The sequence below is a fragment of the Petaurus breviceps genome, unplaced genomic scaffold (assembly GCF_028583685.1).
Source record: "Petaurus breviceps papuanus isolate PSGF00001 unplaced genomic scaffold, PetGlider_PUasm1.0 90977, whole genome shotgun sequence".
Lineage (NCBI taxonomy): Eukaryota > Metazoa > Chordata > Mammalia > Diprotodontia > Petauridae > Petaurus > Petaurus breviceps.
In genome coordinates, this window is record NW_027187391.1 from 557,868 (window position 1) to 576,617 (window position 18,750).

An 18,750-nucleotide genomic window follows, 5' to 3' on the forward strand; every position below is an offset into this window, starting at 1 on the left:
TCCTTCCTTCCTTCCTTCCTTCCTTCCTTCCTTCCTTCCTTTTCTTCCTCCCTCCTCTCCCTCTATCCACATAGGGAATCATACCCTTACTTGTGGGTGCTTTACCAAAGGAATATAAGTTTTGATTGCTGAAACCTTGTAAGATATGTTGGGGTTTATGAGCTAGATTTCTCTTTTAAGTGCCATGCCTTAACCTCAAATCACTCTGACTCTCATTGAGTGACCATCAGTAAAGGATAAATAAGAAATGAATAAAAGAGGGAAAGCACTGGAATTAATATCTCTAAAAAAGGAGGAAAATAATTACTTGGAAAGCAATGCAAAGTATTATAAGGGTTTCAGAGGAGGGAGATGTTAAAAATGAAGTAGTTTAATTATAACATTTCTGTATTTTCTACACAAAGTCCTATTGCATGGGGGTGGTTAATGTAGGTAGCTAGGTGGTGTAATGGATAGCATGCTGAACTTGGAGTCAAGAAAACTTAAATTTGAATCCTGTCTTTGACACTTAGACACTGCCTTAGACACTTGACTGGGCAAGTCACTTAAATTCTCTCAGGCTCAATTTCTTCATCCATAAAATGGAGATAATAAGAATAGCATTTACATCACAGGATTGTTCTACAGTGAATGGAAAAGTATGTTAAAATGTAACACATTAATATCTAAAGTGCTTTGCCAACCTTAAAGAGTTTATAAATAAATAAACAAATGCTTATTATTGTTATTATTATTTTTACACTTACTATTATTATTTCAAAAAGAGATCCCCAAGCATTTATTTGTTTATTTTTAAAGTTTTATGGCTATGTGCTTTGTTAGAACTTTACAGAATGCTCAGTGGTTTTTGTAGGTAGGTTTCTGTAAGATATAGTTTAACAATCCTTTCCCCACAGTGCTAAAAGAGCAAGGAAGGAAGCCTTGGGGAAATCTGAACACATACATCCTCCTGTTTACCTTAGAGTAAAATTGCTTATAGGTATAACCATAACCTCTTTCCTTAAGATAATATTTGGCTTTAGTACATATTATTGTTTCTAATTTTTCCTATGAGAACCTTCTAGAGGAGCCTTTTGGGGAGATGAGCAGTTTCATTTTATCTATTTCTTTTACAGCAACTTATGTTATGTAGGCTGACCTCAGCTCCATTTTTGAGACCAAAACTCAATTTTCCTTTGGGTAGATAATTTCATACCATAAGGCTTATGTTTTCTTGGTCAACAAGTTTTCCCTTGTTAGGACTATCTTTAACCACATTATGGCAGGATGTTCTGTGTGATCGCTGAAATCTTAAGTCTCATCCACTTTTAAAATTGACTTGTGTATGATGGAATACTACTGTGCTGTAAGAAATGATTAGCTGGTTGATTTTAGAAAAACATGGAAAAATTTGCATGAAATAATGAAAAGTGAAATGAGAGAATGTTATATACAGTAATAGCAATATTGTTCAAAGAATAACTGTGAACAACTGAATTATTCTAAGTACTGCAAATACTCAAATCAAAGAACTTATAAAAGAAGATTCTAACCTCCAGAGAAAGAAATGATAAACAGAAGTACACATTATAGTTTTATATGTATTTATAAATCTATGTCAAATGGTGTCCTTCTCTAATGCAAGGTGGGGAGAGAGGGTGGGAGGAAGACAAGAACTTAAAATATAACCAAAAGAAAAATTAAATTAAAAAAGTTGACTTATGAAGAGGAAGATTATTGACTTGGAATATGCTTATTTTTGTAATCCATTTACAGTTTTAAAGCAATGAGAACCAGGACACAGAACGTTTGAATGACTGCTATTTTTAGCTGAAATAGTTTAGATACTTTAACTGATTTTCTTAAAAGGTGTAAACTAGACTGTATTTGTAGAGCTATATTACATAAGGATGAGTACAGGACCATGGATTTGGGTAGGAAAGAATAAATACAGGTGTAGAAAATTCAGCCTGCTGCCTAGAATAGTCAGGGTACTAGATGAATGTTTTTCAGTTCCCTTGTTAAATACTTATAAATATGGCTGATTTGGGGAAAATAGCAACAGGCAAATAAATGCATATAAGGAATTCTGCAGCTGTTTGGAGTTGAATTAAGGACTGGTGTGTACCTCTATATTTGAAGTTTCTGACATGTAGTCTGACATCATTTCTATGGGACAATACATATTGGAAATCATAAAATGAAATGATCCATAAATACAAACACACAGATATATACACACATCCTATTTGGCAAATCTGGCATATGGGAGGAAACATGAGATTGTGACAAAAGCACTGGATTTAGAAGTAGAGGACCTGGGTTTGAACCTTGGATGTACAGCTTACTCTTTGTGTGCTTATGAATACCAAGTCACTTACCTTTTTTTGGCTACACCTTACTCACCTGTAAATTGAAGGTGTTGATAGAATGAATGTCTTAAGCTTTGTGTGTGTGTATGATGCACCCCTTTGGCAGACTGGTGAAGACTGTGGACCCGCTTTTCCAATCATGTTTTAACTGTAAAATATAATGTATAAAATAGGAGAATAAAGGAAACTAATAATGTTGAAATAATTATCAAAATATATATTTTAAAAAGCCAAGCATGTTCATACTCCGTAGGGTAAGAACTCCCAAAGATGAGCTATCTCTAAAGTTTTTGTAGCTCTAAATCCTCTGATTCTGCAACAGAAATTAGAACATGAAACTATTTCAAAAGTCAGTCTGATAATAATGTATTGGAGTATAATTGAACAGAAACAGTGAAATGCTCAGTATATCATACAATAAGATATTTTAAATGAGAAATGGCCTTTATTAAAGCAGAAGCATTTTGGAGGTGGAATTCCAAATTGAGTGGATTCCTTTTTAGAATGTTAATGCTAGAGGAAAGGAACAAGTGGCGGCTCATATATATTCAACATTTTACAGTAATAAAATGCTTTACATACATTGTGTTATTTGATCCTAATAATAACCCTGGCAATTCTGTTCTGTGGATTTTATTAAGGAAACTGAGACTCATAGGAGTTAAATAACTTGTTCAGGGTCAATAACTAGTAAGTGATTAAACTGTGACACAGACTCAAGTCTTTTGATTCTAAATTCACTATTTCTTTTCAGTCTACCAGTGCTGACCTCCAAAGCATTCACAATTTTACACCTATCCCATGTATAGTGTGTGTGTGTGTGTATACATATACATATATATATATATAGACAAATAGTGTTATGTCAGCCTTTAAATCAAAATTTGATTAGTTCATATTATTAATCTATCAGATTTAGAGTTAGGAGACATGAGTTTAGGGTCTCTGTACTGCCACTTAGTAGCTAAGCTGTATGATTTTGGGCAAGTCACTTTACTTCCTGATAGTTAAATTAAAATTCATAAGGGTTAAATGAGATGTGTATAAAGCGTTTTGTAACTGTGAAATGCTATACAGATGTAATCCATTACTGTCATGATTATGATTGGCTTCTATTAGAAACCAATATTTTAGATTTAAATAGTTTCTATATTAGAGTATAAGATTATTTCTATTCGTTCTTCAATCTGTCTGTCCCCGATACCTGGAATGCTCTCTCTTTACTTCAGTCTCTTACAATCCCTAACTCTTTTTAAGATTCAGATCATGTGTCATGTATTTTAAGAGGCTTTTTCTGAATCTCCCATTTCTCTGATCCCTACTGCTTATGAAAATCATTTTGTAAATATCATGTATTTATCTATCTGTGAATAAATTGTAATCCCCTTTTAGATTTTAAGCTCCTTGAGGGCAAGAAACATGTCATTTTTATCTTTATATCACTAATGCCTACTATTTAGCAGGTTCTTAATAAATGCTTATTGATTACTCTAATTTATTTTTCATCAACATTGCCCAGATAATTGGACAATCTGGCATTAACAGCAGAGGCTAGATAATTATTGGATACTTCATAATATCATAGATACAGTGCTGGAAGTTACCTCAGAGCTCATTTAGCTATTGCCTTTATATGCCCTTGAGACCCTTTTTTTCATAAATCATTGATTGACCCCATCATTAGCACATCAGTATCATCTAACCAATTAACATCAATTAACTTTTACTAAGTGATAATTACTTAGAAGTTATAGCAAAAACAGAAAGAAGTACAAACCCTGCTTTCCACCTTTGTCCTTGGGAAGAATGAGCTCAAAATTAAAGCAATTGCTACAGATCATTTGCCCAACAAATTCCATTCCAAATGGAATGTAGCTGATAATACAAAATTATTTCAGAAAATAGCATCTCAGCTGCTGGGTCTGATTCTTTGCTGCTTTGTGTCTAACCAGTGACTTCTTGGGGTAGAGCTTGGCACAGTTGCTAGAGCACTAAGTCTGGAGACAGGAACACGAGTTCAAATCTAGCCCTTACTAGCTGTGTGACCCAGGACAAGTCATTTTAATCCACATTTGCCTCAGTTTCCTCATCTGTAAAATAAGAGGCCTTAATTCCCAAGGTTGTTGTGAGAATCAAATGAGATAATCATTGTAAATTGCTTAACATAATGCCCAACACAGAGTAAATACTATATAAATGTTAGTTATTATTATTATTAAACTTGCATATCTAACACTTCACCTAAGAGCAAGAAAGAAAAAAAGTGCAAAAGAAACAAAGAAACAGGGCTGACATAGTCACTCAGGCCACATACTGGCCTAAGTGGGGAGTTAGGCAGCTGGCAACTGGAGGATGTTGTTACCACTGCTCCTAAGAAGTCACCAATACTACCATATTCCTTGCTTCCTTCAGAATCAGGAAAGAGAGAGAAGCTGAAATGTGTTGGTTAATAATACTTGTTGAATATCTACCCAGTTCTAGCTCAGCAGCCAATCAAAAGTCCATTTCTTCACCATGAACTGTTAGAAATAATTGCCAATGGAACCACACATAAAATAATATAGAATACTCTTTAATAAAAGTTAATATCTGTATACAAGGTGAAAGAATCTTAAGAGGAATTGCTTTAGGATTATGTTATTCTTTCTCTAATTACACTTTACATTGTTTATAGAGGTTATCTAAATTTAAAGGGTGTCATATATGAATTGTAGAGTAAAAAGCATCCATTCCGGTTACTTTACTGTATATAATTTCCAGTTATGTTAATGTCACTTCAATGATTCAAAATTACATATTACAATCACTAATGTTTTTAGCAAGTTTCTCTAATATTAATGATATACTTTTGTCTTACTAGGCAGTATACTGTTTAAGTGCATTTGGAATTTTTTTCCCCTTGTAGAAGTGTAGTCTTGAAAATCTTAACATTTTACTCTTTTAATTCTATTCTCTGTGCATTGTTCAGTTTTCCTAAATTATAGTTAAAGTGTTAAATATTTAGGGAGTAAGTATGTTGTGGTGTTCCTTTGTTTTGTTTTCCATATTTCATGTCAAAAATGAATGACTCTATTCTGGAGACTGTGAAGGAACCCTGGTAGTGCCTCTCTCTCTCTATAATTCTTTAAATTACCTTCTCTACTCTCCCTAACTCAAAATTGCTGAAAGAAATGACTAAACTGTGCTGACTGGACCATTTATGTTAACTAATATCAGTTAAAATCATCACTAATGTAGGCATGGCAGTTTTAAAATTAATATTTTATTTATTCTCCATTTTGTTCCTCACAATGCCCATTCAAAGACTTCTTTCCTCAAGCCCACAACTCAAGCAACACAAATTCACACAGTGGTCACATCTAAAAATTTAAATCTCTTTTTGTAACTTGCATCTATGACCTTTCTGTCCAGAGATGCACAACATACATTATAGGTCTTCTAGAGATATGGCTGGTCATTGCATTGATCAGTTCTTTAGTCTTTCAAAGTTGCCTTCCTTTACAATGCTTCTCTTATCTACATTGTTCCCCTGGTTCTGTTCACTTCTTGTTCACATGCTGTTTGATGCATTTCTTTACCAAAATGTGTCTATATTTGTGTGTGTATGTCTCTACTATTTCAAGTCTTTTTTTGTCTAAAGTGAAGTTAATCTGATATCTATTCCTCCTCACTCTTTACTTCATATTTATTTTCTCTTCTTCTAACCTCAGTTATGAGAAATGCAAATATCTTTTTTCCTCCTGTCTATATCAGTGTATTCTTTTTATCCTCCCTTCTCTTTCCCCTCTTAAAACTCTTAGAATAGAAGCAATCCATCCCCAGGTTCTCCATTTCTTTTATATAACTCCCTCAACCTTTGAAGACATTAAGGACACTTGTTTCTCCTCCCATAATTAAAATGTTAGCACTACAGTATCATACAATTTCTTCTAATTCCTCAAATAAATTTACCTTTTTAGGTTAAAAATTCTCAGTTCAGATATTTTCATTAGAAATGCTTGAAAATCCTCTATTCCATTAAAAATCCATTTCCCCCCATATATTTTTTAGCTTTTTGGGATATTATTCTTGATTGTAAGCCTATATCATTTGCCTTTTAGAATATTGTATTCCAAGCTATGTTCTCAATTATGATAAAAGTTTCCAGATCTTGTGTGATCCTGACTCTGATTCCTTGATACTTGAACTGTTTCTTTCATGATTATTTGGGTATTTATTCTTTGACGTAAGAGTCCTGGATTTTGTCTTTTGACATTTCTTGGACTTTTCCATTTGGGGAGTCTTTCAGGAGGAAATGAGTAAATTCTTTTAAAATTCACTTTGCCTTCTGATTCTAATAGAGCTGACAATTTTCACTTATGATTTCTATATTTCAGTTATGATTTGCTACTAGATATACTTTCTTTGATTTATTTGATACTTTGACCTTATTATAATTTTTTTTTCTATCATGAAATCACTGATATCTCTTTGGTTTATGTTAATTTTCAGGAAATCTACTACTTGGCTAGGAAATCTACTACTTTCTTATCTAAGGAGGTGTGGCATGGTGGGGTGGGGTGGGCACTAGTCTAATATGAAGGTAAGTTTATTAACAATAGTATTTCTAGAGGACATGATAGAAGGTTAGGGTAAAGCAGGATAGAGCTGTGAGAAGGATAAGGTTGATGTAGGTAGGTAGGGAGTAGAAGTGTTGTCCAGGGAAAAGAATTTGGATTTAGGCATTTTATGATTTGGAATCAAAGAGATTCTGAGCAGGCCATAAGGAAGTAAATTGTCACATCTTTGACAGTAGGAATAGGGATGCCAATTTTCATTATCAATCCTTGAGTGAAAAAGCAGATGAAACGTCAGGGTAGGGTTGGGAACCGGTCATTAGTAGACCATATGGTAAATCCTCTGATCCTGCCTCATGATCGTCAGTATTGTTGGAATACTAGGATCTGACTGGATATAGAGGGATGAAACATGTATGAAGTATTCAACATCTAATCAGTCAATCAGTTAATCAATTGACAAGTATTTATTAAGTGCCTGCTATATGCTAAGGACTGTACTAAATGCTGGGACTTAGACAAAAAAATGCAAATTTTCTCTACTGTCAATTCTAATGTTTCAATATTGCCCCCTCTTCACCTAATTTGCTTCCACCTTTTTTCAGATTAGACTTCTCCTTACCATTATCAACTTCCTGAACTTAATTGGTTTCTTTGTTTTAAACCTCTATCTTTCCTTTCCTTTCTTTTTTTATTTGAGGTAATCAGGGTTAAATGACTTGCCCAGGGTCACACAGCTAGTAAGTATCTGAGTTCAGATTTGAACTCAGGTCATCCTGACTCCAGGAGTAGTGCTCTATCCATTCAGCCACTTAGCTGCGCTTATCCTCTATCCTTTCCAATCTATTCTTCACACTGTTGCCTCCATAATCATCATAACGAGCCTTTCTGATCATGTTTCTCCTCTAATTGAAACTTATTATTTACCAAATCAAGTAGAAATATCTCTTCCTGACACTTGAAGTCCCTCATCATCTGACCTTAATTTACCTTTTAGAGACATCTTTACATTACCTTCCATCACATACTCTGGATCAAAATGGACCATTTGCCCATTGGTGTCCTGCCCTCTCTAGTTTCCGTGCCTTTTTTCACCTCTTTCCTTGTGCCTGGAATGGGCACTTCTCCTATTCCTGCCTCCTGAAATCTTGCCCTTTCTTTAGGGCTCAGTTCTGGTGCCACTTCTGTTACGAAGCCTTGTATGATCTCTAAGCTAGAAATGGTTTCTCCAATCAAAACTTCATTATTTGCACCTCTCCTCTGCACTTCACATATCCTATTTTGTGTGTTAGCTGTGTAATCTCATTGAGGGCAAGGGATGTATCTTAAGCCTAATACCTTGCAAATAGTAAATGCTTAATATATATTTGTCAGATTTATTTGTACAACTCTTCATGGCAAAAACGGGGGAGAGTAGACAAGAACTGAGTACCACATTTAGTTGTTTAGCATGTTATAGACACAATCAACTAGAGGGCACCAATGAACACTTCCCATCTGGATCCCTAAAAGTAGGCCAAATAAACTGTCGGCACATATGCACAGGAGAGAAACGTGAATGCTTTGCGTAATCTCAGTTCTAAAAATAATTTTCACCTGTATTTATAGCCGTGTTATCATACTTGAGGAAAGTGAGGTAGAAACTAGCCACCAGTTCAGGAATGAAAAAGAAAAAAATCAAACTTGTTGTTATTGTTCCTGGAGAAGGAACATTAACCACTTGATGTTATGCTATTTAAGAGAAAGGCTTTAAAGTGTTTGTTAAAATCTTTAGAGATGTTGTCAATATATTTCTGATAGTTGTATATGCTGATAGCATTAATGTGTTGGGGTAAATTCCACAAGAGGAAGATTCTTTGGAGGACCTTTTGAAAGATAAAGGAATAAAAAGATTATGGTTAGGAATTGTTCAGGCAGTAAGGAAAATTCTATTGTCTTTCTTGGGGGGGTGGGGGAGGTTGGTGGGATGAATTTGTAATTCAGACCATCAAATGGGAGAGGTGCAAGTTGTGAAGTATTATCTGTGGGGTATGGCTTTGTCCAGTTTTCCGTTGTTCTTTGTGTGGGTGCATGTGCTTAGAGGATTCTGGGATGGGAACATATTTAGATATTCAAATATAAAAATGTGCAAAAATCCAGCATTTATGAATATGAAATCTTTGTGAAAGACCTGAATTGCAGGGTATCTGTGCATATGCTTGAGTGGGAGGGAAAAGAGTTTTGAACAGATGACTCCAGAACTATTAAATCTGATGTACATGTAAAAAGTTGCTTCTTTTCTCCTCATAAAATAAGACACCAGGGTCTGAAGTTTGGGTGCTGTTTTATGCCTTATTGGTCATTTAAAACATGATGAATGATCTGTAATGCGACACTGCATAAATAAGTGCTGATTTTGTAAAATGACCACAAATCAATTCAGACAAATACAATACAAAAGGGAGTGGAAAGAAGTTGATGACTTTGGAGAAAGTCACCATCAAATTAACTTTTATCATCATAAAAGGCAGTTGTAAGATAAAGTTTCTTGTACTTGAATATGAACTCCTTTCCAAGCATTTGATTTATAGCTTAATATTAGTCTGAGAAAAGAAAGGGGGGTAATACTACATTTCTTTGGGCTGATTAAAAATTAATTTGGGCGGAGCATTTAAACAAGAGGGATTGTTAACAGGAACATGAATAAAATAAAAGATTATGTCATTTTATAGACACTTGGTGGGTATGTTTAGGTTTAATGCTTGTAATGTTGCGTTAAAATTTACAAAACAGGTTGTAATTGCAGCAGCTTATTTAAACCAGCTATTTGTGGTTATGTCTTTTGAGGAAGCTTAAACTTCAACTCTCCCAGCAAATTGACTTCGGGTCTCTTGTAAGAAAATCTAAATGTAGGCTGTTGAATAATCCCTTTGAGGGCCCTGTAACTATTTTTATGCCTGGATATGCGTCATCAGTGGGTATTTTCTCTGGTGACTAGCTTACATCAGGTCTCCTACCATACATTCTATCAGTGAGTGACTTATGATTGATGGGGGCCACGGCTGTTGTTTAGCTTTCATCTGTGACCTCAGCGAATGGACAACAGGAATTTCCAGGCTGTTAAATTCCCTGAATGCTTGAAGACACGGGATCGTGGTGCTGATAAATGCAGGTAGCCCGGAGATATTATTCACCCGAGGGTGTTGGGGGGAGGGGGAAGAAGAAAAAAAAAAGGGGAGGGAGGGAGAAAGAGGAGGAGGAAGGGGGGAATTCCTTATGTGAACAGCCGTAATTCTGGCTCAGCTCGCTCCGCAACCCGCCGTGGGTGCGTTTGAATGCATGGAAAGGTGCATTTCCTGAACCCCGGCGGTGCAGTGGCCCTAGCGCTGCTACCACCGTGGGGTAGCGCTGCAAATGCCGTGCACCGAGGAAGCTCCTGGCGCTTTGCTGGGGAAGTCGTTTATTTAGGCTTGATTAGCTGGTATTTTATGGCAGTTTTGCAGGAAGGTCTCCCTCCCCCCCCCCCCCCCCCGGGGGCCATGGTACTGTTTTCAATTATACATACATACATACATACATACATATATATTTAAAATATAAAGCAAGCTGCTGCTTTTCCACCGGTGAGCATTTGCAATATATGTTGTCTGCCTGACTTAGTTTGGATATCATCTGGGAGGGTATAGCAAGAGGTGCACTGAGCTAGGGGAATTTTAAGCCTAAGGTGCACCTGTTACATCGACCAGTATACTATATTTTGGGAGTAAAGTGATTCATTTCCTGAATTTAAGCACCTTGCATTGTAAACATGAACAGGAATGAACGCATATTTCTTTGTCTTCTGCCTTTCCTTCCCAACTTTCTTTTACAGGTCTTTAAATGAGGTTACAATGATGTAGCCAGATTTCTGTCGCCTGTACTTTGTAAGTGAGTTAGCTCTAGGGTAGGCGAGAAGGTATTTATCTGTCTTTACCCCTTTGTTCCTCTCTGTGTCAATGACTGTTCCTTCTTTAGAAAAGTAAGCTCTTTACACTTTTTAAGGAGGGCAAGTTATAAAAAGATGTGGAAATAAGATTCAAACTATTAACCTGCATGCTGACTTTTCAGGGAATATTTTGCTTAAAAATGCAATTAGATAATATCCAAGGACATGGTTTGTATTCATGGAAATGCATCCTTTAAGCATATAAAGAGCTGTTTTGTCTTCTTCTAATTCAAGGAGAAATATTTGCGAGGAAAATGGCCTTTATTGATTATACTTACCCATTTTTATTTATCCCAACTTTTTTTTTTCTGAATATAGTATTCACCTTTCCATGAATGACTGCTTAAAGCACACTCAACTTAAAACAGATTCTGAATAACTTTTTGCTAGTTAACCAGTCTTTGGGACTCACTATGGGATAGCAGCCTATGAAACAGCCTTGTGTATCTCTTAAACATTTTCTCATTTTTAGGAATTAACAGATGATTAAAATGAGATTTTTATCTTCCTCATAAATCCATGGAATGAGCATAAAAACAGAAGATTGCTATGTTTTTGGTATACGGACTAAAGTAGTCTAGCAGAAAGATACATTTTATGGAACAGTTGTCCAGTTTTAGCATTTCAATTGTAAATAGACCTTAAAAATACATAATTTAGAAGAGAAGAGAAAGATCAGTTCCATGGTGGAAGTCACACAGAAGTCATTTTTATTTGTCATTTCTTCTTTTGCAACTCTCTCTTGAATGAGCTGAATGACTCATGGTAAGCAGGTTATAATTTGAAATTTATAAAAGGTTAAAAGTAAAAACTTGATGAGTCGAGTCATTTATAGCTGACTGCATTCATCACTCATATCTTTTGCAATAAGCCATTTAAGTATTGGTTAGGGGTACTGTTTATGTTTATTTTATTTTAATGTCCCAAGAGCCTTTAGTGACTAACTTCACTTCCACAACACTGTCATAATGGTGGGAAAGCTCAATTTTGGGTTGGTTCCGACCTTGACATTTTTTTCTCTTCCCTAATAGGAATTGTTATTGTTTATAAAAATTTTCTCCTTTAAAAGTTTTTTTGGCTTTTTTTTTTCTTGTGGAGGAGTAGTGATGTCTCTCAGCATAACTAAATTTTCAGGAGGAGTATATTTTCTTCATTAAATACACACATAACACATACATTTATATCACAAGTTAGTATAGCTTGTGTGGGAAGGAAATAGCTGCTTGTCTGTTGAGCACATTGTGATTATTCTATGCTGTACAGGACAATGTGAAATTAGGCAATTTACTCTCAATTTGATATTGTGAGGGCATAAACTGATGACTCTGAAGAAGGGAATAATTCCAAGTCTGTATACTGATGGAAAATAATAATTGATCTCTTTTTTTTAGCAGAGCTAGCGTGGAATCTTTGACAGTATTTTTAAAAAAGCCAGATATGCAGAATAAATTTTCCTTTCACCCTATATGTGTAGCTTTTTGTAAGGTTCAGGAGATCAAAACCCTACAGGTGCAATGTCAGACATTGTAATGTGCAAATCTACTTGTGGTAGAAACCTTGGTCTGAAGTGAAATTTTATTGTTCACAGCATATTCTCAACCATCAGAGGACTGTACTGTATATTTGGTTTCTATGGATACACATTTTGCTGGCTTTCTAAGCTGTGATAATACAGTACAGAGGCTTTGAACTTTGGTCCAACTGCAGGTGGAATGAGATTGTCCTCATAGTAGCTGATTCTTTGACCAGTTTTTTTGTTAGTAGCAGGGTGTAGGAGAGTGAGGCAAAAAAGAGCAAGCTCTCCAATGTAGGGAGGTGGTGGGATATTTAACTCTTCTTTCTTACAAGGACCTAATTCCAGAATAGACTTCAGATTTTAACTTTACCAGGCACATAAGTGATAGCATCTATACAAATGAAAGGACTTAGAATATGGAAATCTTCAGACAATAAACCACCCTCTCCCCACCCCCTGCCCTTAAAGTAAATACTTTTGGAGAATCTGAATATATTCCATTTGATAAACAATTCCTCTACTTTACTAAGTGGCTATCTGCTTACGGTAGCTCTGGAGTCTCTCAAAATCTAGGACCTTCCTAGATTAAAAAAAATATTATCAGTTATTCAACTTTTGGGAGAATTGCCATTCTGTTGTCTTCATTTCATGAGTTAAGTCTATTGATTGGAATTGACGTGTGCTCAGTACTATACAACATAAACATTTACAACTCTGACCTTATGTGTATGAAGTCACTTAGAAGATTTTGACTCCAAGTCATAATCCTCTTCCACTCTGATAATATTAATTAGGTACTCATAATTAGGGTTGCTTCTTAATTCTGACATCATTTTATGGCTTGTGTCTGAAGGATGACTTTGTCATAATCTTTTTTTTTTTAGATAGAAGTTCACATTACCCTTTGGTCATTATTATGTAGGAAAACTCCTGTGGAACTCAGTCTTCCACAGCAAGAGGGTAGAGTTTTTTCATTCATTCACTGGCATCACAAACATTTATTAATAGCCTACTAGTCAACCAGCTTGTTGATAAGCATTTATTGAGTACCTATTTTTTTTTTTGCTAGCCTCTACTGAGGACTGGGAAGATAAAAAAAAGGCAGAAAACTGTCCCTGGTTTCAAGGAGGTCACAGTTTAATAAGGGAGTTGTCTCAAATAACTGTGTACAGACAAGATATATACTAGATAATATGGAAATAATCACAATGTGTAAGGTACTTACTGTATTGGGTGTTGAGAGGGCTACATGTTTAATACGTTCATATTTTCTAGTAAATTTAAAGAAAAACATTCTTCTTGAAGGAGATGGAAAAGTACATCTAGAAAACCTTGGCAATCAATGTCAAACGTGATGGACAAAACTATTGTAATTCTATTATAGATACATCCTTCTGGTCCTTTTATCCACTGAAGGAGCTGCAATGAGTGCTTTTCTTGACATATTTCTGGAAAATTCCTTAGGAAAGAAATGAATACATCTAGGCAGATAAAATGAAACAGAATTTTAGCATTGTAAGGGACCTTACAAACCACCTAGTCCAATCTCATTATATCAATGAAGACACTTAAACTCACAGAAATTAAATGACTTCTCAAGTCACATACATTGTTTACGGCACCACTGGGACTGGAACTTAAGTCTGACTCATAATCTAGTCATCTCTCCACGATACCACAGTAGTTTTAATTACAGGGGTCAGGAGAGTTTAAATGATTTGATCAAAACTTATTTGACTCGACTTAAGTGAGAGGAAAATAATAGTTTTTATCAATTTCACTAACAAGAAATTTCTCATGAGTATATCTGTGAATGAGTTCTTGCTGTCTCTTGGTTAACTCAGATCTTTGTTACTTTTTATAATTATCTTCTCCATAGTAGCCTAAATAAAAAGCCTACCCAAATTCCAATAACAACCATAAAAATCTCTCCCTCTGACAAAACCAAAAGAAAAAAAATCCTCAAAATTTCAAAATTTTTAACTGGAAGTTTTATAAATGTCTTAAAATTCAGTTTTCTCTGTACTTTGTACTCTGTAATTACAATTCTGACTTCTGTGATACTTGTACTTTGGGTGACAAACCTACTTGAGACATTTTTTTCCCTGACATGTTTGTTTTATCCATATAGGAATACTCAGAAAATCCCTGGGAACAGGGAATCCATCCATCCATCCATCCATCCATCCATCCATCCATCCATCCATCCATCCATCTATCCATCCATCCAATATTTATTGAGCAGGAAGAACTTTTGAAGCTATGGAGAAGAGTAAGTCACAGTCCTTCCTTCATGGAGTTTACATTTGATAGGGAAGTTAAGATAGTTATACAGAAAACTGTAATACAGCTGTGAAGTTTCAGTGTGATATACTTGAAATTGCCTGGACTGTGTGTTTGAAAACTAATGTTCTTTTCCAGTCCTGCAGTAGACTAATTGTGTGACCTTCGATAAGTCACCATCTTTCTGGATCTTAGTTTATATATCATAAAATAAGAAAATTAGACTAGATGATTTCTGAGACCCCTTCCAGCTCCAAAACTTTGTGATTCTGGGGTTCACTGTGTTCAGCAAAATTCTACTTTGGTATCTCATCATGTCATAGAAGAAACTTTAGTTTCTCAAAGGCTTTGCCAGGGGATCTCTTTCTATGACAGATTCTACTGAAAATAAAAAACTTCATATATGGGTGATAGAGTGTATCTCTGTTGCATTAAGCCAACATACTTAAATTTAGAGAAGATGATTACCAGGTTAGCCACAGAGTGACACATTTTGCACCTTTGACAATTCTTGAAGACTAACTACTAAGACGTGGAAGGGTTACCCTCACCATCAGCAGAAGCAGTGCTCACATAGAGGGAATTATAGCTCTTTAAAGTATTAGATTAAATATAACTCAACAAGAAGTAAAAGGTCTTATGAGGAGTTTCATGAGCTAGAGCTTACCTATATCTAGTGGGATCAAGGAAAGCTTCATATAGGAATTGGATAGTTACTGAGGGACATAGAAAGGCAAGGATCTCAGGCAGAAGCTGTGTTATGAAAAGGAAAGGCAGAAAGGGTGAAATGATGATGATGATGATGATTGATGATATGTACAAACAATTCAATTTGGTTTGAGCCAAAAGTGCATAAAAGGGAATAATGGGAGATAAAAGTGGAAAGATAGACTGGGGACAAATAGTAGAGGAAGTCAATGCCAGGTTCATTGAGGCTTTATTTAGTAGGCAATGGGCAACCATTGAAAGCTTTTGTTTAGGGAGGTCATATAACAAGTACCATTTATACTCTGCCATAAGGTTTACAAAGTGCCCTCCTCACAAGAATTCTGTGAGGCTGGTAGTACAAGTATTGTCAACCTTATTTTACAGAGGAAGAAATTGAGACCCCGAGAAGACGTCACTACTGGGATTTAATTAAAATATTCTAATTCTGGGTCCACTTTTCCTTTTCCTACACTGCTTTAGAAAGGCACTTCAGGAAGATTTCCCAGAAAGAATGGAGAGGAGAGAAACTGGCAGTAGAATGTCCTGTCGGGAGACAATTTCAATATTCATGCTAGAGGTTATGACAGGAAGTTTTTTAAGTAAACATTTGCTAGAAGCTGTGGTAAGCTTTTTTTTTAAAGGTACATACACATGTAAGACATAGTTCCTGGTCTCTAGGAGTTACAATCTGGTAGGAGGTACATGTTCGCAGATAACTACTACACGAGTGTACTGTTCAGAGTACATTATACATGTTCAGAATGTATTGGATGAAGGAGAAACTGGAAGCAGGAGTGATGGGGAGGTGTGGACACTTCCAGAAAGTTCTGCACTAGACCAAGCATGAGATTATAAAGGTATGAACTATATTGGAGGTAATGGGAATGGAGAGGCGAAAGGATGGATGGACGGATGGATGAGGAAGACATTGCAAATGCAGATTGGATAGGATTTGGCAATTTAAAGGATGTGAAGCATGAATTAAGTGGAGTAAAAGATAGCTCCAACTTCCAAACCCAGGATACTCAGACTGCTCAAGGTGGCACAGTGGATGGACTGGAGATAGGGAGTCTTGAGTTCAAATCTGGTCTCAGACATTTATTAACTATATATGACCCTGGGCAAGTCACTTAACCTCTGTCTGACTTAGTTTTCTCATCTGTAACATGGAAATAATAATGGCACCTACCTCTCAGGCTTGTTGTGAGGATCAAATAATATTTGTAAAGTGTTTAACAAATCTTAAAGTGCTGTGTAAGAGGGGTGATGATGATCATGATGATGATTAAACAGAAATGGAGTAGTTGGTTTGCAGAGCAAAGGCTTGTTTAAGATGTGATGAATTAGAGGTGACAGCGCAACATCTAGGTGAAGATGATTGACAAACAGGAAGTGAAAGGCAGGAATTGGAACTCACTTATTCCTCTTGATTTCTTCTTTCTTCCTTAATATGTCTTCATACATTATTTTGTCTCCCCCTTTTTTTCCTTTCACTCTTTTATCTTCAACTTCTTAATTAACCAATACAGCTTGCTTCCTTATCCTGAAGAAAACTGGGGAGAGATGCAGTTATACCCTTTGAGTCTAACTGGTGGTTGGAAGATATAATAATACTTCTCTATTTTGTTTTGTTTTTTTTTAGGGCAATTGGGGTTAAGTGACTTGTCCAAGGTCATGTGGCTAGTTTTTGTGTTGTGTCTGAGGCTGGATTTGAACTCAGGTCTTCTTGGCTCCAGGGCCGATGCTCTATTCACTGCACCACCTAGCCACCCCCAGTTTTATCGTTTTCAAAGCATTTTCATATGCATTATTTAATTTACTCCTCATATACCTGCTGAGGTAGAAGGGAGAGGTGTTTTATAGGTGAAGAAGCTGAGTTGCTGAGAGATTGAGTGTTTCCATTATGGATCTATGAAGTTGTGGACCTGGGACTAGATTTCATATTTTCTGATTCATAGTCTGGTGTTCTCACCACTATAACACAGCGGCGTTTTTTGAAATCTGTTTTCATAGCAGCAAATGAAAACTGACTAGAGGTGGAATTACTACGTAGGTTCACATTATTCAGAACAAAGGCTACAGGCAAAGATTGACTTTATTCACTAGACAGAACTATAAGACCACCTCTGGAAAATTTATTTCAAGGACTGTGACTAGGTATGTCTTAATTTTTCTTTGCATTTCTCCTACGTTGCAAAACTACATAAACAGCATCTTATGTGGCCACCTCTCTTTAAAGAAATTCAGAATAATGGATTTCATTGTTAAAAATTAAAACCATAGAGTTGGCATGTCATAGGAAAAAAAGAAGAGGTTTCAGAGTCAGGAAGGCCTAGTTCAAGTCCCATGTGGACACATATTGATCACGTGTCCTTGGGAAAGTCACTTAACTTCTCAGTGCCTTAGGCAGCCCTCCAAGATTCTTAAGTTGCAGAGAAGGTGTTAATGTGCATTGGCAGATGGAGTTCTTCCTCAGGAGTTCCCTATGCCAATGAAATCACAGGTCTGCCTCTGTCCTCCCCACACACACAAAAAAAAAAATTAAAAGGACAATGCAAATCACATGATCACAGAGTTGGAAAGGACGTAAGGAAGAAGACTTCCTAAAGTGACCAGGCTTCCCATGAAGTTTTCTAGTCAGGAGACACCACTGTTGCTTCCCAATGAACCCATTCCATTTTGGGATAATGTAATTGAGCACAGAGCCTGGCACATAGTGGTCACATAATAACGTGCCTGGACTAGACTTTATTTGACAAATTAATAGGAAGCTTTTCCTTATATCAAGCCTGTAATTGCTTCTCCAAACTTACACCTATTGCTCCTAGTTCTCACCTCCAAGACCAAGCTGACCAACAGTATAACACAGTGGGGAAATGTGGAGCCAAAAGCAAATGAGTTTAAGTCTTGGCTTTTTGAGTCAAGAGACTATAGGGATGGCTTTAAGCAGGTCACCTGTGTGAGTTTGGACATGACTTGACACAGATGCACTTAATTTCCTCACCTTGTAAAGTGAGGCCACTGGATTAGGTGACTTCTAAGCTCCTTCTCTAAATCCATATTCCTCTGAACCTATTCCACATGACAGCCTTTCAAATACTTGAAGATAGTTATGTCCTTTCCTTAGTCTTTTTCTTCTTCATGCTAAATGTCTCTGGCTCTTTCATTCAAACCTCATACAGCACAATTTTAAGGTCCCTCACTATCATGATTATCTTCCTTCCTTCCTTCCTTCCTTCCTTCCTTCCTTCCTTCCTTCCTTCCTTCCTTCCTTCCTTCCTTCCTTCCTTCCTTCCTTCCTTCCTTCCTTCCTTCCTCCCTCCTCCCTTCCTTCCTTCCTCCCTCCTCCCTTCCTTCCTCCCTCCCTCCCTC

General features: G+C 36.2%; 1 protein-coding gene across 22 annotated transcripts in view; it reads left to right on the forward strand.

The window, feature by feature from the left end:
• Nucleotides 1-18,750, forward strand: part of HIVEP2 (HIVEP zinc finger 2) — a 274,013-nt gene that overhangs the window by 80,130 nt on the left and 175,133 nt on the right. For 6 of the 22 annotated variants that reach the window (XM_069077399.1, XM_069077410.1, XM_069077409.1 and 3 more), the window contains one exon: nucleotides 14,519-14,659. The exons of 13 other annotated variants lie outside the window; for them this stretch is intronic. The gene's annotated coding sequence lies outside the window, so the exon portion shown is untranslated. Of the gene's footprint in view, nucleotides 1-9,640; nucleotides 10,059-14,518; nucleotides 14,660-18,750 lie in introns of those variants that run through there. 3 more of the 22 variants (XM_069077405.1, XM_069077406.1, XM_069077408.1) reach the window with 2 other exon arrangements.